This window comes from Pelodiscus sinensis, chromosome 3 (assembly GCF_052426305.1).
Source record: "Pelodiscus sinensis isolate ZL-2025 chromosome 3, ASM5242630v1, whole genome shotgun sequence".
Lineage (NCBI taxonomy): Eukaryota > Metazoa > Chordata > Testudines > Trionychidae > Pelodiscus > Pelodiscus sinensis.
In genome coordinates this window covers 178,945,285-178,969,503 of record NC_143054.1, presented here as the reverse complement: position 1 = coordinate 178,969,503, position 24,219 = coordinate 178,945,285, and the positions used below count along the sequence as shown (strand labels likewise).

The 24,219-nt window shown below is 48.9% G+C and overlaps 1 long non-coding RNA gene across 1 annotated transcript; it reads right to left on the bottom strand.

The window, feature by feature from the left end:
- Positions 1–6,424: 6,424 nt before the first annotated feature.
- Positions 6,425–24,150, bottom strand: LOC112545636 (uncharacterized). The gene is made up of 3 exons (XR_012902990.2): positions 24,016–24,150; positions 13,075–13,200; positions 6,425–6,637 (listed from the first exon to the last, which is right to left on the bottom strand). It is a non-coding gene; the product is annotated as an uncharacterized LOC112545636 (long non-coding RNA).
- Positions 24,151–24,219: the final 69 nt, after the last annotated feature.

The following is a 24,219-nucleotide window of genomic DNA, read 5'->3' as shown; positions in this document are numbered from 1 at the left end:
TGATTGGATGTTATCTCACATGTAAAGCCACCCGGAACCACTTCAGGCAGGGCATTAGGTCAGCGGTTGCTTCCAGGTGCTGTTGCCTAAAGCTAGCTTAAAGAGACCCCTCTGGACAGTCGTTTCTCTGCTTCTGCTGCTTGCAGTTTTCCCAAATTAATGCTACACTACTTCCCTCCTCTTTTTATTAAAGGTTTATTTTCTATACTCAGACTGTGAGCTTGTGAGTGGGGAAGCTCAGCAAAGCTTCCCAGAGACAGCAAAGCATTTGCAGTGCATGATCTGGTTGCCCAGCTTTTGGATACCACAACATACTCCTTGACATGGAGCTGGAGATGCTTCTGGGCACGCGATGGGCCCATTCTAATGTGCTGCAGCTTCTGCAGCGCTTTGTGCTGACAGTCATGATGGTCCTGCAGGAGCTCGACTCTGAACTCATCAGCGAGACCCTCTGCCTGGATGTGGGAGCAAAGCCCTTGCAACCACACCCCACGGTAGAGAGACGCTTCTGGAGGATGGACACCAGTTCTGACTGGTAGGACCGGCTGGTCATGGAGCAGTGGGACAAACAACAGTGGTTCAATGACTTTCACAAGAGAAAGGCCACCTTTATGAAGCTGTGTGCCTGGCTCGCCCCTGCCCTCGGTGATGTGACATCCACATGCAACCCACCATCCCCTTGGAGAAGTGGGTCACCATCGCCATCTGGAAGCTCGCCACCCCAGACAGCGATAGCTTGGGGGCAACCAGTTCGATGTGGGAAAGTTCACCATCAGGGCCCTCCTCAGGGAGGTAAGGTGCTCTTGAGCTGGAGTCCCGGTGGGGGAGGGAAGTTCTGGAAAGGGAAACCTTAGGGAAAGAGGAGTGGGGGTGCAGGGGTTGGCCTGGGAGTGGGGGGGAAGTCTTATCCCTGGGGGGTTCTGCTGTCCTACAGTCACACAGCCCTGTGGAGAGAGACTCATAGGGGATGACTCCTGGGGCATTTGGGGGGGAAGAATCGGGGACCTCCCAAGGGCTCTTCTCTGTTTTGTGTGTTTCTTGTTTCCTGCAGGTGGTGAGGGCCATCAATTCCATCCTGCTATGCAGGGACATCCACCTGGGAGACATGGACCCCATCGTGGCCGGATTTGCCTTCCTGGGCTTCCCCAACTGAGGAGGGGCCATCAATGGAACCCATATTCCCATCTATGCACCAACTCATTGAGCCGCCCAATACATAAATCACAAGGGCTATTTCTCCAGGGTGCAGCAGGCACTGGTCAACTACCATGGACAATTCATGGATATTTTTGTTGGGTGGTCGGGCAGGGCACACAACGGCCGCATTTTCTGAAATTCTAGTCTCTACCACAAGCTGGAGGCTGGCACATTCTTGCCCCAGCATGACTTTCAGGTTTGGGATATGGAGATGCCACTGTGCATTGTGGGGGAGGCAGCCTACCCACTCAAGACATGGCTCATGAAGCCCTACACCTGACACCTGGACCCCATCAGGGACCAATTCAATGCCTTCCAAAACAGGGCTCGGATCCAGGTGGAATGCGCCGGTGGGTGCCTGAAGGCGTGGTTCAGGTGCCTTCTGACCCGCCTCGATGTGGTGGAGAGGGCACAACATCTCCGAGGTGATCGCTGCGTATTGTGTTCTTCACAACATTGTGAACAGGAAGGGGGAGGCCTTCTTACCAGGGTGGAGAGCAGAGGCCGGCCAGGAAGCAAGAGCCTTCGAGCAGCCACGCACAGCTGACATCTACCAAGCCCATCAGGTGGGGGTATGCATCCAGGAGGCCCTGAGGGAGAGTTTCTCTCAAGGACCCTAGTAACTCTCTCCAGGGCCTCCCCACTAGGGCCCTGTGGCTTGCCCTCCTATGCGTTTCCCACTACAAACCCTCCCTTCTCCCCTTCCCTGTACGGTCAATAAAGACACCAGTTTTGTGTTGAACACTGTATTTTCATAATAAAAGTAACTGGGGAGGAGAGTGGCTAAGAACCTGGGTACGGAGGAGTGGGGCTCGAGCTGGGGCACATGGTGCAGCTAAAAGGGCATGGGACAACAGGGAGTGGGCAGGAGGGGGGTAGGAGGAATAGGCATGGGGGGGGGCAGGAGCAGGGACAAGAGCCAGGTGTATCATCATTTCACGGATGGTGACATACATGTTTTTACCCTGCTAGGCGTCATCTCGGATCTTCTGTGACAGGGTTTGTTGCATGTTGCAGAGGACAGTCACATGCTGTCTCATGAGGTCCTCCTGGACCCTCCTGTGCTTGTGTCTGCCCCGAGGTCAAGCGGCTGCCTCAGCTAGCAGTGACTTCCCCTCAGCAACAGCTGGTCCAGCTGTGGAGCATAAAGAGGGAGAGACGGTCTGTCATCCATGCAGACACTGTCCCTGAGGACCTCACTCTGTGAGCTGCGAGCAACAGTCCTCAGGCCAGAGGCCAGGGATGTCCCAGGAGCAAGGCCATGTGTGGCCTGCACAGCAGGCCCTGCCTCAGAGGGGCCCCGAGGTGTCCAGAGGACCATGCTTCCTGCTCCCACCTGTCTCATGGACAAGCAGGCAAGGGAAGTGTCCAGCCACAGTGGGATCCCATGGACGGGAGAGGGTCCTGGAACAGCCTGGCCTTCCATGGGAGCTGCACACACACCTGCACCTGGCAGTGCTGTCCGCGGGAGGAGGTGGTGCCTCGTGTGTGCAGGCATGCCTATATGCGGCACTCCTTGCTCTGTGTGCGCAGAGCCCTTGTGCCCAGCCTGCTTGCAGCCGTGGCTGGTGGCATCCCCCCAAGGGGTCAGATATGTGTGTGTCCTCCCCAGAGCCTGTGAGCAGGAGCCCTGGGGTGCTCCGGGACTGCCTCCTGAGGCCGTGTGGCACAGATTAGTGCTGCATGTGCTTCCACATGCACAGAGTGCCGCACAATGTCCAGGCCAAGAGACAATTGAACCCCAACCCCTCTGCGCCCGCCTCCCCTGCTTGTGTGTGTGAAAAACTGACAGCACTCACCGATGATTCCTCCCCACCCTCAAAGGATGCCTGGGAGATATCCAGGGCCTGGGGTACTGGATCCAGGGCGAGGGTGACCATGCTGGCCATCTCCTCCTCCTCCTGCAGCTCATCCTTGTCCTCCTCATTCTCGCCAGGGATCCCCAGGCAGGTGACGATGGATGTCTCTAGCCCCAGTCCACCACCACAGGTGGGGAAGAGGCTGCACCACCACCCAGGATTCAGTGGAGCTCGTGGTAGTAGGGGCAGAGTGGGATCCTGCCCTGAAGCAAGAGCTGCGCTCCTTTGCCCTGATGTAGCCCTGGCAGAGCTCCTTGACCTTATTCCTAACTTGTTCCAAGTTCTGGGGGTGGCCAGAACCTCGGCCATCCAGCCATAGATATCAGCGTTGCATCACCGGGAGCAGAGATCCTGCAGGGTCTCCTCCTCGGACCACGATGACACATGCTGTTTTGTGTCCCTGGCTAGGTCCTGGGAGCCCTGGTCGTGCTTCCTGTGAGGACCAGAGGAGTCTCAGGGGGCTTGTGGCTGGACCATGGGTGGCAGTCAGAGCCGCGTGGTGGCAGTCAGAGCTGCGTGATGAGGTGCAGCTCTCTGGGCCGGCTTCCTGCCACAAGGCTTGCCCTGGGTGACTGCAGCTTTAAGAGCTGGCAGGAAACAGGAACTACAGAGTTCTGATTAGTTTGGATGGAGTGGTCACCAAGGCACCTGTGTTATTCCCTGAATGCCTCTTTTTTCAACAGAACTCCCTCTTCCGCATCCACGCACGTCTTTTTCCAAAAAAGCTTTTTCGGAAAAAGGCTTCTACTTTGCAGAAAGAGGTTTAGCACCGTTGGAAAAAACCCTCTGTTCTTTCCACTTTTTGTTGAAATAACTCAATAGCAGTGTGGACGCAAGTATTGTTTTTCCAGAAAAACGGCCGTTTTTTCCGGAAAAACACTGCAGTGTAGACATACCCTTTGTCTTTACTATAGAAACTTCATCTCTTCTAGGAGAATTTGCCAGTACAGCTACGCCAGCAAACATTTTATTGTATAGACAATGTGTAAGTTATTTCTGAAAATGGGACCTTCAATCCTAAATCACTTCAGCATTTTTAAATGTTTTACCCATAATGATTCAGTGCCAGTGGTAGCTGGTGTTCAGATTAAGTGACAGGGGTCATTGCTTTCCTCCTTCTCTCCCCCATCTTCCACAAGGCTGAGAATGTACCTTTCCAGCTGCCACCATACCTCCAACTTTTCTCCTAACTGCTCTGAAACGGTCTCCAGCTCTGAAACTACCTTCCACATGAATTAGCTTTCTCTGAAGCCTAGAACTGCTTACTCTACTCCTGCTCCCACTGAAGACTTTGTCCCATATGTTGTAGGGACTCTCTGTGAGCGCAGCAGATGCATTATAGGTTTGTATAGTGTGGCTTATTACTGGAACATTATTGGTGAGACTCTCTTCAGAAGATGGGCAAACCATACTTCTGGGCCTAATTGTTAAATGAATATTATTCTCTCCCATTTCACAGCAGTCTGGTAGGGCTTAATTAATTAAAATTTGTAAAGCACTTTGAAATCTACAGATGACAGATGCTGAATTTATAGTTTGCTTAACTATCCTAAAAAGATCTGTAACCCTTCTGCCAGGTAGCGTCAGCAGCAGCCAGGACCAGGTTCAATATCTAGGGGTTCCTTTTCATCCATCTCATATAGAACCGGCTCGAGCCCCAACCCAGTAGCCTGGGAAATTTACACACCCCGGGCACCTTTGAGAGGCAATGCTTCCCCACTCACAAGCACAGACTCTGAGTGTAGAAAATAAACTTTTAATGAAAGAGGGAGAGAAGTTACATGGCATTAGCTCAGAAAAATACCACAAACATAGTTCCTAACCCCCCCACGAGTAACCGTCCCAGCTCAAATGCATTTAGCAATGTCCTTTCCCCCTCAGGCTCACTAGTCCAACAATGTAAGGATTCCATTCATTTAACCAAACTTTCTCCATGCCCCACTTTCCCACTGTCCAGTCACTGCGGACTCTGTCACATCACCCTGATGACTCCACTCATTGAGCCTGAGGCCATGCCACCTTTGTGCTGCTCCTATGGTCTGCTTGAGCCACCTGCCACCACTCCTACCGCCTGCCCACCATTCTCACCAGCTGCTCCGCTGGCCGCCTGCAACCGCTCCTACCAGCCACCCCCCAGTCGTTCCTGCTAGCCACACCGCTGGCCGTCTGCAGCTGCTCCTACCAGCTGCCCGCTGGTTGCTCCCGCCAGCTGCCTACCACCACTCCTACAGGCCTCCTGCCGGTCGCTTCCACCAGCAATTTTGCTGGCTGCGATAGGTCTGGCTCCAGGCCAAACCAGTGACTTCAGCTCTTAGGCTGTGTCTAGACTACAAGCCTCTGTCAGCAGAGGCATGTAGATTTGTTTGTTCAGCAAAGGCAAATGAAGCCACGATTTAAATGATCGCGGCTTCATTTACATTTACATGGCTGCCGCGCTGAGCCGACAAACAGCTGATCAGCTGTTTGTCGGCTCGCGCGCTAGTCTGGACGTTCCCCCCGTCAACATCAAAGCCCTTTGTCGGCAGCCCCATTATTCCTCATGGAATGAGGTTTACCGGGGCTGCCGACAAAGGGCTTTGATGTCGACAGGGGGACGTCCAGACTAGCGCGCGAGCCGACAAACAGCTGATCAGCTGTTTGTCGGCTCAGCGCGCAGCCATGTAAATGTAAATGAAGCCGCAATCATTTAAATCGCAGCTTCATTTGCCTTTGCTGAACAAACAAATCTACATGCCAACAGAGGCATGTAGTTAGACGTACCCTTAGTGATTTCAACTCTTTAGCCACCACCTAGGCTGGCAAAAGATTCCAGCTTCCACTGGACTAGCAAAAAGACTCCTAATGGAGTCTGCTTTAGGTCTATCCTTAAAACAAGGGGAAAGAGGCAGGTTGAACCAGTCTTATAGAGCACGCCTGGCAGGCATGAAGCAGGCTGGCTCAAACCCTTTCCCCCCAACTAAGTTCACTCAGTTCTGGAAGGGGAAGCCTTGTTCATCTGAGACCTCTTACAATGATGGTGTCTCTCCTGCAAGCACTGGTGTCATATTTTACAGTTCCCACATTTAGGGGTAGCATGATTTGTGACCCCACAACAGCCCAAATTAGTTACAATACATCACATTCCATTATAACAACCGATACTCCATCAGCCCTGGCTGAATTGGATTTACATAACCACATCCTGGATTCCTTCCCCATCCCAGCATGAGCTGTATTTACATATTAACAGTTACTTATCTTGCAAGGCTAAACAACTTCAGCTGGCTGCATTTCAAGCTGTCCTTCAGACCCCTGGCTTACAGATTAATAAAAAGGGGGGGGGGGTTAATAAATAAGCAAATTATTCAAAAGATCCACATGCTCATCAGGTAAATAGATAAAATATATGAAACAGAAGCACACAAAAGAGTTATTTTTATCATCATTACTTATAAAATAAACAAGCATACTATGGATTTTAAGCAATACCCGTATTCTTTACAGAAATAACAATAGATTACAAAATGTCTGCTAACCTACCAGCTACACTCCCGCTAATGGCACCAGCAATTTCTTCAAGAACTGCTGTAAAATGACTGAATCTGAGAAGGAAAACAAGATTTCACAAGTATGCTAAAGATACTACAGTATTTGATTTATCATAGCTAATAACAAATAGAATACTTGATAGGCAGCCTGTAGAATACAAATATAATTCCACTAATGGGTCCTGAGTCAGCATAAATAATGAATGCTATGTTTTCATGACTCCAGAACTTCAAGGTGGAATTATCTTAATGGAATAGCTGATTGCATATTTTCTAAGTATTAAATAGGTGTTCCTCTTTTGATTCTTGTGACAACTGAGATTTAATCATCTTTTTCATATTGAATATGACACAAAGTGTTTGTTTAACAAATTAATTAAAATGTCAAAGAATCAGAATCCCTGCCAAGTGCATTACTATGCTGTGTGGAAATTAATTCAAATTACTATTGCTGTCAAGTGTGTCATATTCATATTAATGCAAGCTGATTATGGAAAATAATTACATACTTTTCATGACTGTATGTAAAGATTATAAAGTTTTCATTACCCATCACCCTGAACTATTATTTTTGGTACAACCTACACCAGGACCAGGCAAGATGCGGCCTGCCAAGTCCCAGATCCAGCCCGTGGACTGCCCCACCGGGACACTCAAGCACAAAGCAACCCCACACCACGTTAAGCAGCTACCTGCTCTCTGAGGCTCTCTGCTCTGGGTGCTGGGGGATGATGGAGGTTTTGCGCACACTGCCCATACCCCCAGCACAATTTCTCAGCTCCTATTGGCCAGAAACCAGCAGCCTGGGGCTTTGACGGGCAGGCAGCCTACTTCAGGGTCCTTCAGGGCTGCTAGCAAGAGCCACCTAGGTAAGTGCCTCCCTGCCAGACCCTTCCTTTGGCACCCCATCTGCTCCTGCACCCCAACTCCCTGTTTCAGGTCACCACCTGCTCTTGCCCCAGGTCACCACCCACACTCTATGCGCCCCCCCCCCCCCAGGTCATAATGCCCTTCCGGATTCTTACCCCTCTTACACCCATCCCCCAGGCCAAAATCCTCTCTTGCACCCAAACCCACTCCCCAACCCTGCACCCCATTCCCTGCCCCTAGGTCATCACCCAAACCCTCTGAACTTCTTCTCCCCCAGGTCAAAACTCCGTCTCAGACTCTGCACCTCCTCCTACGCCCCTCCCTCAGGCCAGAATCCTCTCCTGCACCTATACTCTCTCATGGACCCTGCACTCCAATCCCCTGCCCCAGATCACAACTCCCTCCTTCACTTAAACTCCCTCTCAGACGCCACACCCTTTCCTGCACCCCAGTCCCCTACCCTGAGCTCCCATCCCACACCCTTCACCTCCTCCATAGAAAAGTGTGCCTTTGACCACTTACCAAAATCTTGGAGTGTCCCCTCCCTAAAAATTATTGCCCACCCCTGACATACATGCTCATTCTGAGAGCCTTTTGATGGAAGGAATATAGGCTGATTACAAAATTAAGGCTCTGGGAAGGACAATGTTAAGTATCCATATGCAGTACCAGCATATATGGTAAAGAATAGTCATTACTATTACACAGTCACAAGTTACAGCACCATTTTTCTTAAAACATGCCTTCTGCCAAGCTGAATTTTAGGAAGGATACTGTAGTTAGGTGGAAATCTTGCCTCCTTTCCCCAGAGTGCAGCAGAAGCATATCAATTTTATGTCATTAAGCATACATTTTTGTATGTGCTGGGAAAGCCAGGGCCTGCAACTCATTAGTTGAACTTGTGCCTCTTATAGCATTGGCCTTATTAATGCCTCTCCAAGATCATGCTATTTCCAGGAAAATCTATCATGTTAGAAAACATATGCCAATGCATTTTAACTAATGTCAGGGTAGAGCTTATCCTGACCCTGCTTACACTAACATGACCAAGTAGCATGTTTTTAAGGCCAATTGTCCTTGTCTGCAGTGAGGGAAAAACTGTGTTTAACGTGGTTAAATGTGAATTAACATATTTTCTAATATGATGCATTTCCCTGGTATACACAAGGCCTTATGGAGCTCAAAGTGTCAGCTATATTAAACGTGGCATTTTTTAGACCAAGACTAAAAAAAAACACCTCTTACACCGAGAAGTCTGAAGGAATGCCTTAAATAGTAAATGCTAGTGGGAAGGTGGGAGGTTTAGAAGATAAAATAAAAAAAGAACAAGTTAAAAATCACCTAGAAAAGTTAGATGCCTGCAAGTCACCAGGGCCTGATTAAATGCATCCTACAATACTCAAGGAGCTGATAGAGGAGGTATCCGAGCCTCTAACTATCATCTTTGGAAAATCATGGGAGACAGGAGAGATTCCAGAAGACGGGAAAAGGGCAAATATAGTGCCAATTTATAAAAAGGGAAATAAGAACAACCCAGGAAACTACAGACCAGTTAGTTTAACTTCTGTGCCAGAGAAGATAATGGCGCAAGTACTTAAGGAAATCATCTGTAAACACTTGGAAGGTGGCAAGGTGATAGGGAACAGCCAGCATGGATTTGTAAAGAATAAATCATGTCAAACCAATCTGATAGCTTTCTTTTATAGGATAACGAGTCTTGTGGATAAGGGAGAGGCAGTGGATGTGGTATACCTAGACTTTAATAAGTTGTTTGATACGGTCTCGCATGATATTCTTATCAATACTTAGGCAAATACAACTTAGAACGGGAAGCAACTGCTTAGGAAGGAGTACGGCAGAAAGGGATCTAGGGGTTATAGTGGACCACAAGCTGAATATGAGTCAGCAGTGTGATGCTGTTGCAAAAAAAGCAAACATGATTCTGGGATGCATTAACAGGTGTGTTGCAAGCAAGACACGAGAAGTCATTCTTCCGCTCTACTCTGCGCCAGTTAGGCCTCAGTTGGAGTATTGTGTCCAGTTCTGGGCATCACATTTCAAGAAAGATGTGGAGAAATTGGACAGGGTCCAGAGAAGAGCAACAAGAATGATTAAAGGTCTAGTGCAGTGGTCCCCAACACGGTGCCCGCGGGCATTTGTCTGCGCCTGCCAAGTGCTCAGGGCTGGCCTGGCCCCGGGCACGTGGCGCATGCGCGGTGCCGGAGCCAGCCCTGGGCGCATGGCGCACGGTGAGCGCTGGCCCCGGGGGCGCTGCGGATTGACCACCCGCGCTCTGGGCACGCGGCGCATGGGGAGAGCGCAGGCCCCGGGCGCACGGTGCTTCGGGGGGGGAACGCCAGCACCAGCCCCGGGCGCGCGGTGCTTGCAGGGTGCGCCAGGCGCGTGGCACTTGGAGAGCGCTGGCCCCCGGGTGCGCGGTGCTTGGGGGAGGGGATGAGAGAGCGAGCGCCAGCGCCGGCCCCGGGCGCGCGGTGCTTGGGGGATGGGGGGAGAGAGCGAGTGACAGGCCGGCCCCGGGCGCGCGGCACTTGAGGGGAGAGCGCTGGCCCCGGGCGCGCGGCGCTTGAGGTGAGAGCGCCGGTCCCGGGGGCGCGGTGCTTGAGGGGAGAGCGCCGGTCCCGGGTGCGTGGTGCTTGAGGGGAGAGCCCCGGCCCCGGGAATGCAGCTATGGGGGGGCCCCGGCCCCGAGAATGCGGCTAAGGGGGGGTCCCACCCCCAGGCGCGCAAGGGGGGGCCCTACCCCCGGGCGCGCAAGGGGGGCCCTGCCCCCGGGCGCCCAGCAACCCCAAATGGTTGGGGACCACTGGTCTAGAGAACATGACCTATGAAGGAAGGCTGAAATAATTGGGTTTGTTTAGTTTAGAAAAGAGAAGACTGAGGGGGGACATGATAGCCGTTTTCAAGTATCAAGTATCATGAGGAGGGAGAAAACTTGTTCGTCTGGGCCTCTGAGGATAGAACAAGAACAATGGGCTTAAACTGCAGCAAGGGAAGTTTAGGTTGGACATTAGGAAAAAGTTCCTAACTGTCAGGGTAGTTAAACACTGGAATAAATTGCCCAGGGAGGTTGTGGAATCCCCATCTCTGGAGATATTGAAGAGTAGGTTAGATAAATGTCTATCAGGGATGGTCTAGACAGTATTTGGTCCTGCCATGGGGGCAGGGGACTGGACTCAATGACCTCTCGAGGTCCCTTCCAGTCCTAGTATTCTATGATTCTATGATAAGACCCTGGACAGATTCAAGCAATAAGGAGTAGTCAGGTATCTGTTCCAAAGAGTCCCTGGATTTATTTTCTATGAAGACCCCTTGACATCCTTTTAAACGAGGATGGCTGGGATAGTCCCCGGTAGTGGAATTCCACTGGAGAATCTATACCAAGGATGTGAGAGATGGTTTACTATGGGTCATATCTAGACACAAAACCTCTTCTTAGATCCAGGAGTGGATCCATATTCTATTCTGATTGGGCACACCTTGATTGTCCAAAAGATTGATAAACAGGACTCTATCAGACAGGTATCTTCACTGAATTTTCCTGTTCCAGGGTCTCCTTCTGTGGATTTTGATATCGGATGCAGTCCTCACATAACCCCTGATTTGGATCCTGGCTAATTCACTTTTGGGTGTTTTAGTTTTCAACACTGTTCCAATCAGTCTGTGTATTTGTTTTTATTAATATTTTGCACATACCTACAGAGGGACATATTTTAAATTAAAAAGCCAAGAGAAATCTGTCATCTTATGTGCTTGTCACCACAGCTGAGAGTAGCTATTACTTATGGTTATTATACGTGAACATCTGTGCATAAGCCATTCACAGAAGACAGTCGTTGGCTCAGGAACATATATATGGCTACGTCTAGACTGGCCCCTTCTCCGGAAGAGGCATGCAAAGCAGGCAAGTCAGAATAGGGAAATCACCTACTTGGCAAGTAGGAATAAGAGATCCTCCGGAAAAGGGCTTTATTCCGGAGGATCGCGCCAGTCTATACGCTATTTTCCGGCTTTTCCCCAAGCCAGAAAAAAAGCGGCGGCCGTGTTTATTTAAATCCCGCAGGGGATATTTAAATCCCCCCGCGGATTTCCCTATTCTGACTTGCCTGCTTTGCATGCCTCTTCCGGAGAAGGGGCCAGTCTAGATGTAGCCATAGTTTCTGTTGATAAAATAGAATGAATATGGGTATGTTTAGACTGTGGAGTTCTTCCGGGATACCTCTGGTATCCCAGAGAAACTCTGCCACATCCAGGAAATGCGTTTGCTCTTCCACTTTTTTTTTTGCAGAAGAGCAAACACTGTCTTTCAGGGAACCCTGTATATCTCGTTCTACGAGGAATAAGGGCTCCTCTGAAATAGGAGGCTTTTTCACCATTTGGCTCCATCTAGGCAGACTTCATCTGTCTTCGCAGGAAAGAGTTTGCCCTTATCGAATTCTAAATCCTCAACTTTTGCTTGGGGATGCCAGCCACTTGCAGCCATGATGCATGCCTCATTACAGGCAGTCCCCGGGTTATGTACAAGATAGGGACTGTAGGTTTGTTCTTAAGTTGAATCTGTATGTAAGTCGGAACTGGCCCAGATTCAGCCGCTGCTGAAACTGATCAGTTTCAACAGTGGCTGAATCTGGATGCCAGTTCTGACTTACATACAGATTCAACTTAAGAACCCCAGGCACAAGTCAGCTGCTGCTGAAACTGATCAGCGGCTGATTCCAGGAAGCCCCAGCAGGGGCTTCCTGTAGTCAGCCACTGGTCAGTTTCAGCAGTGGCTGACTTGAGGACGCCTGGGGCAGAGCAGCTGGGGTGCTGCCGGGTTGGTTCCGTAGCGCCCAGAGCGGTGCTACGGGACCAACTGGCAGCGCCCCAGCTGCTGTACCACAGCCGCCCGGAGCAAAGCCGTGGAGCACGGGGGCAGTGGGACAGCCCAGACGCGCCGTGGCTGTCCTGCTGCCCTTGGGCTCCGCGGCTTTGCTCTGCTTTGCTCTCCAGGGGGACGGGGAGCAAAGCAGAGCAAAGCCCCGGAGCACGCGGGCGGCGGACAGCCCAGACGCGTCTGGGCTGCCCGCTGCCCGCGTGTTCCGCCGCTTTGCTTCCTCTCCCTGGTCTGCTAGAGACCAGGGAGAGGGCCCCGTTCGTAAGTGCGGATCCGACATAAGTCAGATCCGCGTAACTCGGGGACTGCCTGTACTATGGATATTGTAGTCACCTTTGCCTTGGTGTCGAAAGAATCGAGTGCCATTTGCAGTGCTGCGTGGGATGTAGTGTATCCCTCTTGAACAACAGATTTTTAATATGGGTCTTTTATCATCAGGAAGATGATGCATCAGCTCTGTTAATTTTGCATAACTGTCAAAATCGTGATTGACTAAACGTGCTGTATAATTTGCTATATGAAGCTGAAGCATCAAGGAGGAATATATTTTTCTCCCAAATAAGTCCAGGTGATTATGGTCCTTGTCCCAAATATTGGATTTATATTGAGGGGTCTTAGATCTCTGGTTTGCAGCATCAACCACTAAGCAGCTGGGCTGAGGGTGCAGAAATAAGAAGTCCATGACCCTCTTATTAGTTGGGGGAACTATGGCTGGTGTTTGCCATACCTTGTCTGCTGCTTCCATGATTGCTTCTGCAGGACATTTCAAAGGATAAGAAGCATGCTGGCACTGAAGAAAAATTAGTAGTTGGGACAGTTTTCCAGACACTAATTCTGATTTTTGGAAATATAGCTGTAAAATAGAAATACCCTGTCAAGACAATGCAGAAAATATTTGCAAACAAGTAAAATAAAAAAATAGTACCTCAACAAATATTGTAAAAGTCTACATTACATTTCCTATAAAAATTTCCCTCCAGAGTTTAATTCATATTAATTCCAGATAACAAATTAAGTTAGGATAATGCGCAATCGTTTGCATTAATTTAGTCATGCGTGAATCTCAGTGGTGGCATGATCAGGCCTTTGTGCTCACATTACTGTTCATTCATGCCCACATTAAATAATAATCTATTTTATTTTGTACAAGTGAGCAGTAATTTTACTGTCCAAAGAGCAATTAATTTATGTATAATTACAAATCTATTCACATGGGTATAATATTTTGCTGTAATCTGAATATATACAAACATACAGCAAATGTTTTCTCTGCAAATGCCTGTGTTATGCAATAATTTGTATCATAGTTTTTAAATAGCACTTTTTATACAAGGATCTCAGTGCTTATCAAATGAGGATAAAGCCATATCTATACCAGGAGCATTTTGCTATTAAAGAAATGCCAAAACACTATAGCGACAAAGTACTCCAAATATGGATACAACTTATATCAGCAAAGCTATGTTTTTGCTGGTATAACTTATTCCAGCCCCTCCCCCCCCCCCCCAAGTGAAGACTGGCAATAGTGCAGTTTTGCTTGTTTAACTTAGAGCATCTCCAGTAATAACTTTTGCAAGGACAAGTATGTTGGTCAAGTATCATAACTCTCAGAAGCAACTGGTCAGAGGGGGAAGCCAAGGGGCCACCAGCCACTTGACTCCCCTCCCATCCCAGGGAAGGGCCAGGACCCCCCCTTCCCAGGCCCCATATCTCCCCACCCCGCTCTGCTCCCTCTCACCCTTGCTCTGCCCCCACCCTGCCCTTGCTCCATTACCTCTTACCTCACCCCAGGCGGGCCCAGGGACTAGCGAGCTGGCACCTTTAACAGGAGTTCACTGCTCTCCCCCTCTTCCACCAATATTCACCACCCGCTTCCTGCCAGGGAGTATGGGGGCAATCTGCCCCCTCCCCTGGAGTGGCACTTGGAAGAGCAAAGCAGCTGGGGCTACCTTGCTCTGCTTCCAGGCCCTCCACTAGACCTCTCACCAACTGCTGGATGGCCCCTTCCGCCCATGGTGTTTGGGAACATGTGCCCCTAGTACCTTCCATGAGTTACCCCTGACAACTTTTCACACCCCTGACCAACATAATTGTGCTGCCAGAAGGCAGTAGTGTAAACATAATCTAAGTATCACTATCACTATTTTACTGATGGCAAAACTGAGAAACAGAGAGATTAAGTGACATGCTCCAGTTACACAGCAGTTCAATGACAATTAGAATAACACCCACGTCTCTTGATACCAAGTGCAGTGCCATGATTGCCAGATGATGCTACTGGACCTTTGCCAATGACAATTTTTTAGAAATGAATGATTAATAAAATCATTAGTATTTTACTTTCTATAAATGTATGTATTCTTCAGGTTTACACAGGGAAAAATAACTTAAAAGATGCATATATTTTCCTTTCCAGCTTGAGTTGAATCTGCAATCAGAGACTTAGCTTGCTCAAAAAAAGCCGGGGATATAAACTCTTCTGATGATCAAATAGATATATTATTTTAGTCTTAGGTTGTGTCTACATTTGGTGCGCTCTCTGCCAAAAATAGCCCACCATTTCTACTATTGGTCAGTGGCAGCATTAATGTAGGAAGGTCTAAGGAAGCCACTGGAATTTTAGCCATAATGTGCTCTAACCATGTTTTAAGCAGTCTAGATTACCTGGGGATGAAAACGTCAACAGCTACCAGCACCTTATTTACACTTGGGTTCCCTTTGTTGTTGCCACCAGTGAAGTTGAATCAACAATAGCAATGGTACGAGTCTCAAGGTTTGGTATCTTTATCTTCTTACTATATAGTTTAGAAATGTGTGTCTGTCTGTGAGTGTTTTTTCAAGAACTCCTCCTAAACGGGAAGAGCTAGGACCACCAAATTTGATATATAGCTTCCTTTTATCTTAACTTAAAGCAAGGTCAGGGTTTGGTTGTGCCAGGATAATAGGATGTGCATAGAATTAAATTGTTTCTCCTCATAAAAGAGAGGAGTCTGGCAGGAGGGACAGTTACACAGGCAGTCCCCGAGTTACGCGGATCCGACTTACGTTGGATCCGCAGTTACGAACGGGGTTTGCTCCGCGTCTCCCTGGTCTGCTGGAGACCAGCAGACCAGGGAGATGGGGAGCAAAGTCTCTGAGGACGCCGGCAGCGGAACAGCCGCGGCGCGTCTGGGCTGTCCGCTGCCCGCGTGCTCCGCGGCTTTGCTCCCCGTCTCCCTGGAGCACGCGGGCAGCAGACAGCCCAGATGCGCCACGGCTGTCCCGCTGCCGGCATCCTCAGAGGCTTTGCTCCCCGTCTCCCTGGTCTGCTGGTCTCCAGCAGACCAGGGAGACGCGGAGCAAAGCCGCGGAGGACCCAGGTGGCGGGACCATGGTGCATCTCAGTCCGCCGCCCGCGTCTCCCTGGTCTGCTGGGGGGGGGGGCGCAGCTAGTACGCCCCCTCCCCCCCCAGCAGACCAGGCTTTTCTCCGGATGCCTGTGGTAGAGCAGCTGGGGCGCTGCCGGTTGGTCCCGCAGTGCCGCTCTGGGCGCTACTGGACCAACCCGGCAGCACCCCAGCTGCTCTGCCCCAGGCGTCCTGATTCAACCACTGCTGGTCAGTTTCAGCAGCGGCTGAATCAGGACGCCTGGGGCAGAGCAGCTGGGGTGCTGCTGGGTTGGTCCAGTAGCGCCGAGGAGCGGCGCTACTGGAGCAACCCAGCAGCACCCCAGCTGCTCTGCCCCAGGCGTCCCCAAGTCAGCCTCTGCTGAAACTGACCAGCGCTGACTACAGGAAGCCCGAGGCAGAGTTGCTCTGCCCCGGGATTCCTGGAATCAGCCACTGATCAGTCTCAGCAGCAGGTGACTTGGGGACGCCTGGGGTTCTTAAGTTGAATCTGTATGTAAGTCGGAACTGGCGTCCAGATTCAGCCTGTTGAAACTGATCAGAGGCTGATTCCAGGAAGCCCGGGGCAGAGCAACTCTGCCTCGGGCTTCCTGTAGTCAGCCGCTGGTCAGTTTCAGCAGCGGCTGAATCTGGACGCCAGTTCCGACTTACATACAGATTCAACTTAAGAACAAACCTACAGTCTCTATCTTGTATGTCACCTGGGGACTGCCTGTACTGTAGAATGTCCACAGGAGAGCAGTAAGGGTACCAGAACAGCTATAACCTCATTGGTGGAGAAAGGGACAGCTATCTACTATATATTTCAGAGAGTTTGTCTGTTTGTCTGTCTGTCCCCAGCCTTGGCTTCTCACCTGGCCTCAAGCTGCTGTAATTAGAGAAAATATGGGTTGTCCTCTCTCCCCAGAGCACCCTGCATAATGAACCGCTCATCCCCAGCCACACTCCAGAACAATGATTTAAATGAGAAAAAACAAAACTTATCTGAGTTAAGGACACAAGCAACACTGGATAAATCTAGTATTAAATATGTGTTTTTATCCACAATCAGTTTGCCTTTGTCCAAATATTGATATTATACTATTTTACCCACAGAGGCCTTTTCCTGAGCTTCTGCTGTTCTCATTGGCATTGTTGGACATGTGGATGTTGAGTAGTCCTCAAGGTCAGATCAAGATTAGTTTATTAAGCAGATGTGAGTTCTTGATCCCTGCTATCTCATATATTTTATGATTTTCAGATGAAAGGGAATAAGCTATACCAGATGTGGGCAAACTTTTTGGCCCAAGAGTCACATCTGGATAGGGAAATTGTACAATGGGCCACGAATGTAGGGGTTGGGGTAGGGGGTTGGAGTGGGAGGTAAGGAAGGGGGTGCAGGAGAAGAGTCTGAGAGTAGAGGTGGGGGTAAAATGCAGGAAGGGGACCAGGGCAGGGTTTTGGGGCATGGGAGGGAGCTCAGGCAGGGGTTTGGGTGCAGGAGGATGCAGCAGGGGATTCAGGGCTGGGACTGGAGCGCATGAGGTATTCAGGGTGCAGGCTCTGGCTAGGTGCTTGTTATCTCAGGCAGCTCCCAGTCAATGGTGCAGCAGGGCTAATGCAGGGTCTCTCCTCTCTTTGCCCTGTACTGTCCCCAGAAGTGGCCAGCACGTCCAGCAGCAGCTCCTGGAAGGTCAGAGGTGGCTCCATGTACTGCCCTCACCTGCAGGCACCATCCCCACAGCTTACATTGGCCATAATTTCCCATTTCTGGATAATGGGAGCTGCGGGGACAGTACTTGCCAGTTAGGGCTGCACACTGAACCCTTTGCCCTTCCATTCTTAGGGGCTGCAGGGACATGCTTCTGAGAGCAATCTGGGGCCAGAGCAGGCAGGGAGCCTGTCTTAGCTCCACTGCACCACCAGACTGGGAATCCTAAGGGCTGGATTAAAACCCCGATGGATCAGAAGTGGCCTGCAGGCTGTAGTAGCCTACCACTTAGCTACACGATTATACATGCTTCTAGACTGGTACAACTGCATCAACGACAAGAGATTGTATTGCTTGAACTACACTAGAACTTCAGATTTATGTTGCGTGGTTCGATTTATTTTAGATCCAAGGGAAACTCGTACATGCCAGGGCTACTTAATCACTTTCTGATTTATTGCAAGCTTTAAGCGGTTATAACAGTTGTTTATGTTTTACAAGCCTTAAGAACAATTACTATACAATTTAAACCTTAAATAATATAACTTCTAAAGCAATTAATACAGCTCAAAGCAATGCAAAAGCAATTACTAAAAAATCTACTAAATACAATAATAAAGCCTAATTCACTTACATTTCACCCGTATGCTACCTACAGTGCCAGGCAAGAGATCGTGGTTCCATCTTTTTCCACACATAGGAACACCATAAGTGACATAGCCGGTGTGAAGGGCCTAATCACTTCTAGTTACATCAAGCAGGATGTGTGGGTCAATCCTGCTCATTCCCTCCCATCGATTGTTCTTACTAAACCCAATTTATAGCAAAGCAAGACTTGGTCATTCTATTAGGCTGTGTCTACACTGGGCCACTTATTCCGGAAAATCAGCCGCTTTTCCAGAATAAGCTGCGAGCTGTCTACACTGGCCCTTGAATTTCCGGAAAAGCAACGATGGTCTACTGTACAAAATCAGCCACTTTTCCGGAAAAACTATTCTGCTCCCGCTCGGGCATAAGTCCTTATTCCGGAACACTGTTCCGGAAAAGGGCCAGTGTAGACAGCCCAGTAGTCTTTTCCGGAAAAAAGCCCTGATTGCGAAAATGGCGATCGGGGCTCTTTTCCGGAAAAGCGCGTCTACATTGGCCACAGACGCTTTTCCGGAAAAAGGGCTTTTCCGGAAAAGCAGCCTGCCAATGTAGACGCTCCTTTTCCGGAAAAACTGAAAACGGAATAGTATTCCGTTTTAAGCAGTTCCGGAAATTCACGCCAGTGTAGACACATCCTTAATGTTTACCAACTGATTATATATTGTGTAGGACACATAAAATGCTCAGTGCCCCTATTTGGGGTACATCCTGCTACTTAGGATGTTACTGCTATGTGCCCAGTTGACAGTTTCATGGCTACATCTGTACTTTTTGCTTATCAGAAACAAGTAACAGTACAAGGCAGCTTGTCCTGTGTGTTCTTGACGTGGTCTTGTGTGCCATGCTTAATCTGTATTGTTATGCAAAACATTTCCTGACTCTCACAGCTTCCTTTGACCCTGCCTGTGTGCTTTGACGCACTAGATTTGAAAGAGGCCAGAAAGCTGCACTTTGGATAAGGCAGACATCACCATTTATTGCCAAGGCAGCGTAGTCCAGGCTCCCCTACAATTTACAAACACCAGAGTTATGTACTGACTACTCAACCACACACTTCAATCAGGCAGCAGCAGAGGGGGAAAAAAGCAAATACAGTACAGTACTATGTTAAATGTAAAGTACTAAGAAAATTAAGGGAAAGCAGCATTTTTCTTTTGCATAATAAAAAGCTGTATGAAATCAATGATCAGTTGTACACTTTTAAAAGTACAGCCATGTTTTGTTCACAGTTACAAACAAACTCCATTCCGGAGCTGTTTGTAACTCTGAGGTTCTACTTTTCTACTTTATACTGTGCTATAGGGGAATTCTGCACCAAAAAATTAAATCATTCTGTGCACAATATTTACAAATTCTGAAAAAATCTTCATATTTTATATTTTAAAATAACACAATACAATCATACTGGTTCCAATTATTTTGGTAATTTTGTTTATTTAAACTATAGTACAATGGATGGAGAATGGAATTTGGGAGCATTGGAGGAAATCCCCAAACTCCCTCTGTCTAATAATAATTACTTCTAGTTATGGCTGCATATATTTGTTGACTGATATGCTCAGTATTACATTGGAAGCAACTGAAAAGCAAGTGAGGGCTGAGGACTCAAACACATTTTTTTGACTACTGAGCATTTTCAGAAAGATCAGTAGCAAACAGTTCATAAGAATTTATAAGGCTCTACTGTTCTTTACAGTAAGGCTCATTTACTCCACTCTGGCAGTGTAAAGATGCCTTAAAATGTTTACACCTGTTCTATACTCTTGGGGGAGTTCGTTAAGAACAATGGAACAATTCACTAAGCAGACAGGTTGCCACATTCTACTCTGCCTGAGGAGAGACAGCCTGCTCCGCATCCACCTCCTCAGAAACATCCCAAAGCCTTGACCCTCTATACTGAGCCTGCTGCAAGCACAGTCTTTCTCTCTCTCCCTCCCTCTCTCCCCTTCTGGCTTCTCTTTACTTCCCCCATCAGCTCATTTTTCTGTGGGGAAGCAAAGAAATCTGTGGGGGCCATGAAGTCTGCACATGTGCTGTGATGCAAAATTCCCCAGGAGTAATATTGGTTCTTAAATCAAACTAGGGATGTAAGCGAGTATAAGCCTAGGCTTCTCAGGTAGCCAAGTTGCTACTTGACTAGTTGCTTCCCCCTGCTCCCTTGCTGCCTCTGAAACAGAGGCAGCAAGGGAGGGAGCAGGAGCTGGTGCTAGGGGGGAGCTGGCTTAAAAGCCAGTTCCCACCATCACCATCGGAAGGCAGGGGAGGCAGAGGTGTAGCAGGGGACCTGGCACGAGCTGTGACTAAGCAGTCCCTGCTCGTGCCTGGTCCCAGATGCCGTGGTTATGCTTTTAAAATGTAGTAAAAGCAGAAATGCAGCATCTGGTACTAGGTATGAGCTGGGACTCGGCTGTCCCAGCTTGTCCCCGGTTGCTACAGTTCTGCCTTTCAAATGTGGTAAGAGCTTGGCAGCTCTTACTACATTTTAAAAGAAGAGCCACAACAAACCTCTTTATCAACCAATCGAGTAGTCAATGGAAATTCAAATCAAACAAGTTATAACAATACAAAAATGGAGTGGATGAACCCTAAGTGACAAAGAGGATTCTGTCTATTCCAAAGTCATTTTCCATTGTGAAAATGCAGTAATACTTTCTTTAGAAATTGAGGTTCCTCGAGGTGTCATAGGGAAAGCTGCCCTATGCCTTGGGAAAGGTCTTGTCCTGGCTGAGATACAGTTTAACGGTGGTGGTGACACTCGTTGTACCTCGATAATGGCAAAATCTCTTATTATTTACCTTGTAATTTGGGTAAACTGTTGCTGTTCTTCTAAAGCAGGGGTCTCCAAACTACGGCCCGGGGGCCGGATGCGGCCCGCGAGGCCCTCTCATCCGGCCCGTGGAGACCTTTTTGGATTCAAAGGCAGAAGAAGTGAGATTGTTTCAAAACCCATTTGAAGCAGATGTGGCCAGTTGTCCAGATGAACTGCAGCTGGAAGTCATTGAGTTGCAAGCAAATGACCTCCTTAGGGACAAGTTCAAAATAGGACTGGTGGGTTTTTACCAGTTTTTGCCCAAGGAAGACTTTCCTAATGTCAAAACTTTTGCATCAAGGTACCTTTCAATCTTTGGAACAACATACCTGTGTGAACAAACATTTTCAAGAATGAAATACGTGAAGAACAATTTGAGAACAAACTTGTCCGATGATAATCTCAGGTCACTGTTGATGTTAGGGACAACAAATCTAAAGCCAGAAATGTCTATTTTGGCATCCAGGAAACAATTTCACCATTCACACTAATACAGGTGTTCATGTGTAGTGTATGAATGTGTTATTAAATAATAACTGAATAAAATAATATTAAATAAATAATTAAAAACAACATCCATGTTTTGATTGTTTTTTATTTGGACCTCAAGTGTGTAGTCGGCCCCCGAACTGCTGTTTGATAGTTAATGCGGCCCTCGGGCTGAAAAGTTTGGAGACCCCTGTTCTAAAGGGATACCGGACTGAGATGAACATTGTGTACATGGAGCTTATTACTAATGAGGTTACTTCCTTGATTTAGCATTTTGGGATGCTAGATGGAACTTTGGTTTGACCCAGTATGGCCGTTCTTATGCTCTGAGGTGTGAGAGGTGTGGGCTCCACGTGGCCCTTAGTTTAGGTTGCTCCCTGTAAGTGGCAGACATGACTCTCCAGCTCCTAGACAGAGGGTCTAGATTGCTGTGCCCCTACTCAGAGATGCCATCCCGTGGTGGGTAAAGAACAGGTTAGGAACTATTTAGAAAAGCTAACCGTACATAAATCCATGGGTCCGGACTTAGTGCATCCGAGGGTACTGAGGGAGTTGGCAAATGTCATTGTGGAGCCTTTGGCTATTATCTTTGAAAAGTCGTGGAGATCGGGAGAAATCCCGGATTACTGGAAAAATGCAAATGTAGTGCCCATCTTCAAAAAAGGGAAGAAGGATGATCCAGGGAACTATAGGCCGGTCAGTCTTACCTCGGTTCCTGGAAAAATCATGGAAGGGATCCTTAAGGAATCCATATTGAGGCACTTGGATGAGAGGAAAGTGATTAGGAATAGTCAGCATGGATTCACAAAGGGCAAGTCGTGCCTGACCAATCTGATTAGCTTCTATGATGAGGTAACTGGCTCGGTGGACATGGGGAAGTCAGTGGATGTTATATACCTTGACTTTAGCAAGGCTTTTGATACGGTCTCCCACAATATTCTTGCCAGCAAGTTAAGGGATTGTGGATTGGATAAATGGACGGTAAGATGGATAGAAAGATGGCTAGAAGGCTGGGCCCACCGGGTAGTGATCAATGGCTCGATGTCAGGATGGCGGTCGGTTTCTAGCGGAGTGCCCCAAGGTTCGGTTCTAGGACCGGTTTTGTTCAATATCTTTATTAATGATCTGGAGCCTGGACTACGCTGCCTTGGCAATAAATGGTGATGTCTGCCTTATCCAAAGTGCAGCTTTCTGGCCTCTTTCAAATCTAGTGCGTCAAAGCACACAGGCAGGGTCAAAGGAAGCTGTGAGAGTCAGGAAATGTTTTGCATAACAATACAGGGGATGGATTGCACCCTCAGCAAGTTTGCGGATGACACTAAGCTGGGGGGAGAGGTAGATTGCTTAAGGGCAGAGATAGGGTACAGAATGACTTAGACAAATTGGAGGATTGGGCCACAAGAAATCTGATGAGGTTCAACAAGGACAAGTGTAGAGTCCTGCACTTGGGACGGAAGAATCCCAAGCATAGTTACAAGCTGGGGACCAACCGGTTAAGTAGTAGTTCTGCAGAAAAGGACCTGGGGGTTACAGTGGATGAGAAGCTAGATATGAGTCAACAGTGTGCCCTTGTAGCCAAGAAGGCTAATTGCATATTAGGTTGCATTAAGAGGAGCATTGCCAGCAGATCCAGAGATGTCATCATTCCCCTTTATTCAGCTTTGGTGAGGCCGCATTTGGAGTTTTGTGTCCAGTTCTGGGCTCCCCACTACAAAAAGGATGTGGACGCATTGGAGAGGGTCCAGCGGAGGGCAACCAAAATGATTAGGGGGCTGGAGCATATGACTTATGAGGAGAGGCTGAGGGACTTGGGTCTGTTTAGTCTGCAGAAGCGAAGAGTGAGGGGGGATTTGATAGCAGCCTTCAACTTCCTGAAGGGAGGTTCCAAAGAGGATGGAGAGAGGCTGTTCTCTGTAGTGACTGATGGCAGAACAAGGAGCAATGGTCTCAAGTTGTGGTGGGAGAGGTCCAGGTTGGATATTAGGAAAAACTATTTCACTAGGAGGGTAGTGAAGCACTGGAATGGGTTACCTAGGGAAGTAGTGGAGTCTCCATCCCTAGAGGTGTTTAAGTCTCGGCTTGACAAAGCCCTGGCCGGGTTGATTTAGATGGGATTGGTCCTGCCTAGAGCAGGGGGCTGGACTTGATGACCTTCTGAGGTCTCTTCCAGCACTATGATCCCCTCAACTCCCATTGGTCACGATTCTTCCCAGCCAAGGTAGCTGCAAAATCTGCTATTCACCGGAAATACTGATCCCTGACAAAAGTCCCTGGCCAGAGACCTCGCCTGCAAAATTCCTTGTCTACCTCAAACACCAATCCCTGTCCAAATTCTCTGTTCATCCCGAACACTGACTCCCACCTGCAAAACCCACAATACCCATCCATTTCCATTCCGTATGGAGACTGGAGCCCTCACCCCTCCTATATCTACCCCAACTCCCACCTCAAGCCAGAGCCCCTCCCCCTTAGGCCCCCCACCTCTGCCAAGAGCCCAACATCCTACCCCAACCCTGAGCCACCTCCCACACCCAAGCTCCCGCCCGTAGCCCAACCCGCACCTCAGCCCAGCGACCCCGCCCAAGCGCGGCACGCGAGCGAGGGAGAGACGATTGAGAGAGGGGGCGGGGCGCTCGCTTTCTGTACCTGCAGCGGAGTCCGGCCTCCGGGGCGTGTCCCTGGCTGGCCGCCATAGCAACGCGCTGCCACCAGGGGGCCCTGGACCCCCGGCAGCACCTCAGAGAGAGGAATCGAAACTCAGCCGGCGGCGCGACAGCCAATGGCGTTCGGCTTTGCTGCGAGAGCGCGCAGTCTCCGAGCCCGCCCCAGCCAATCGGCTGGCACCTTGCG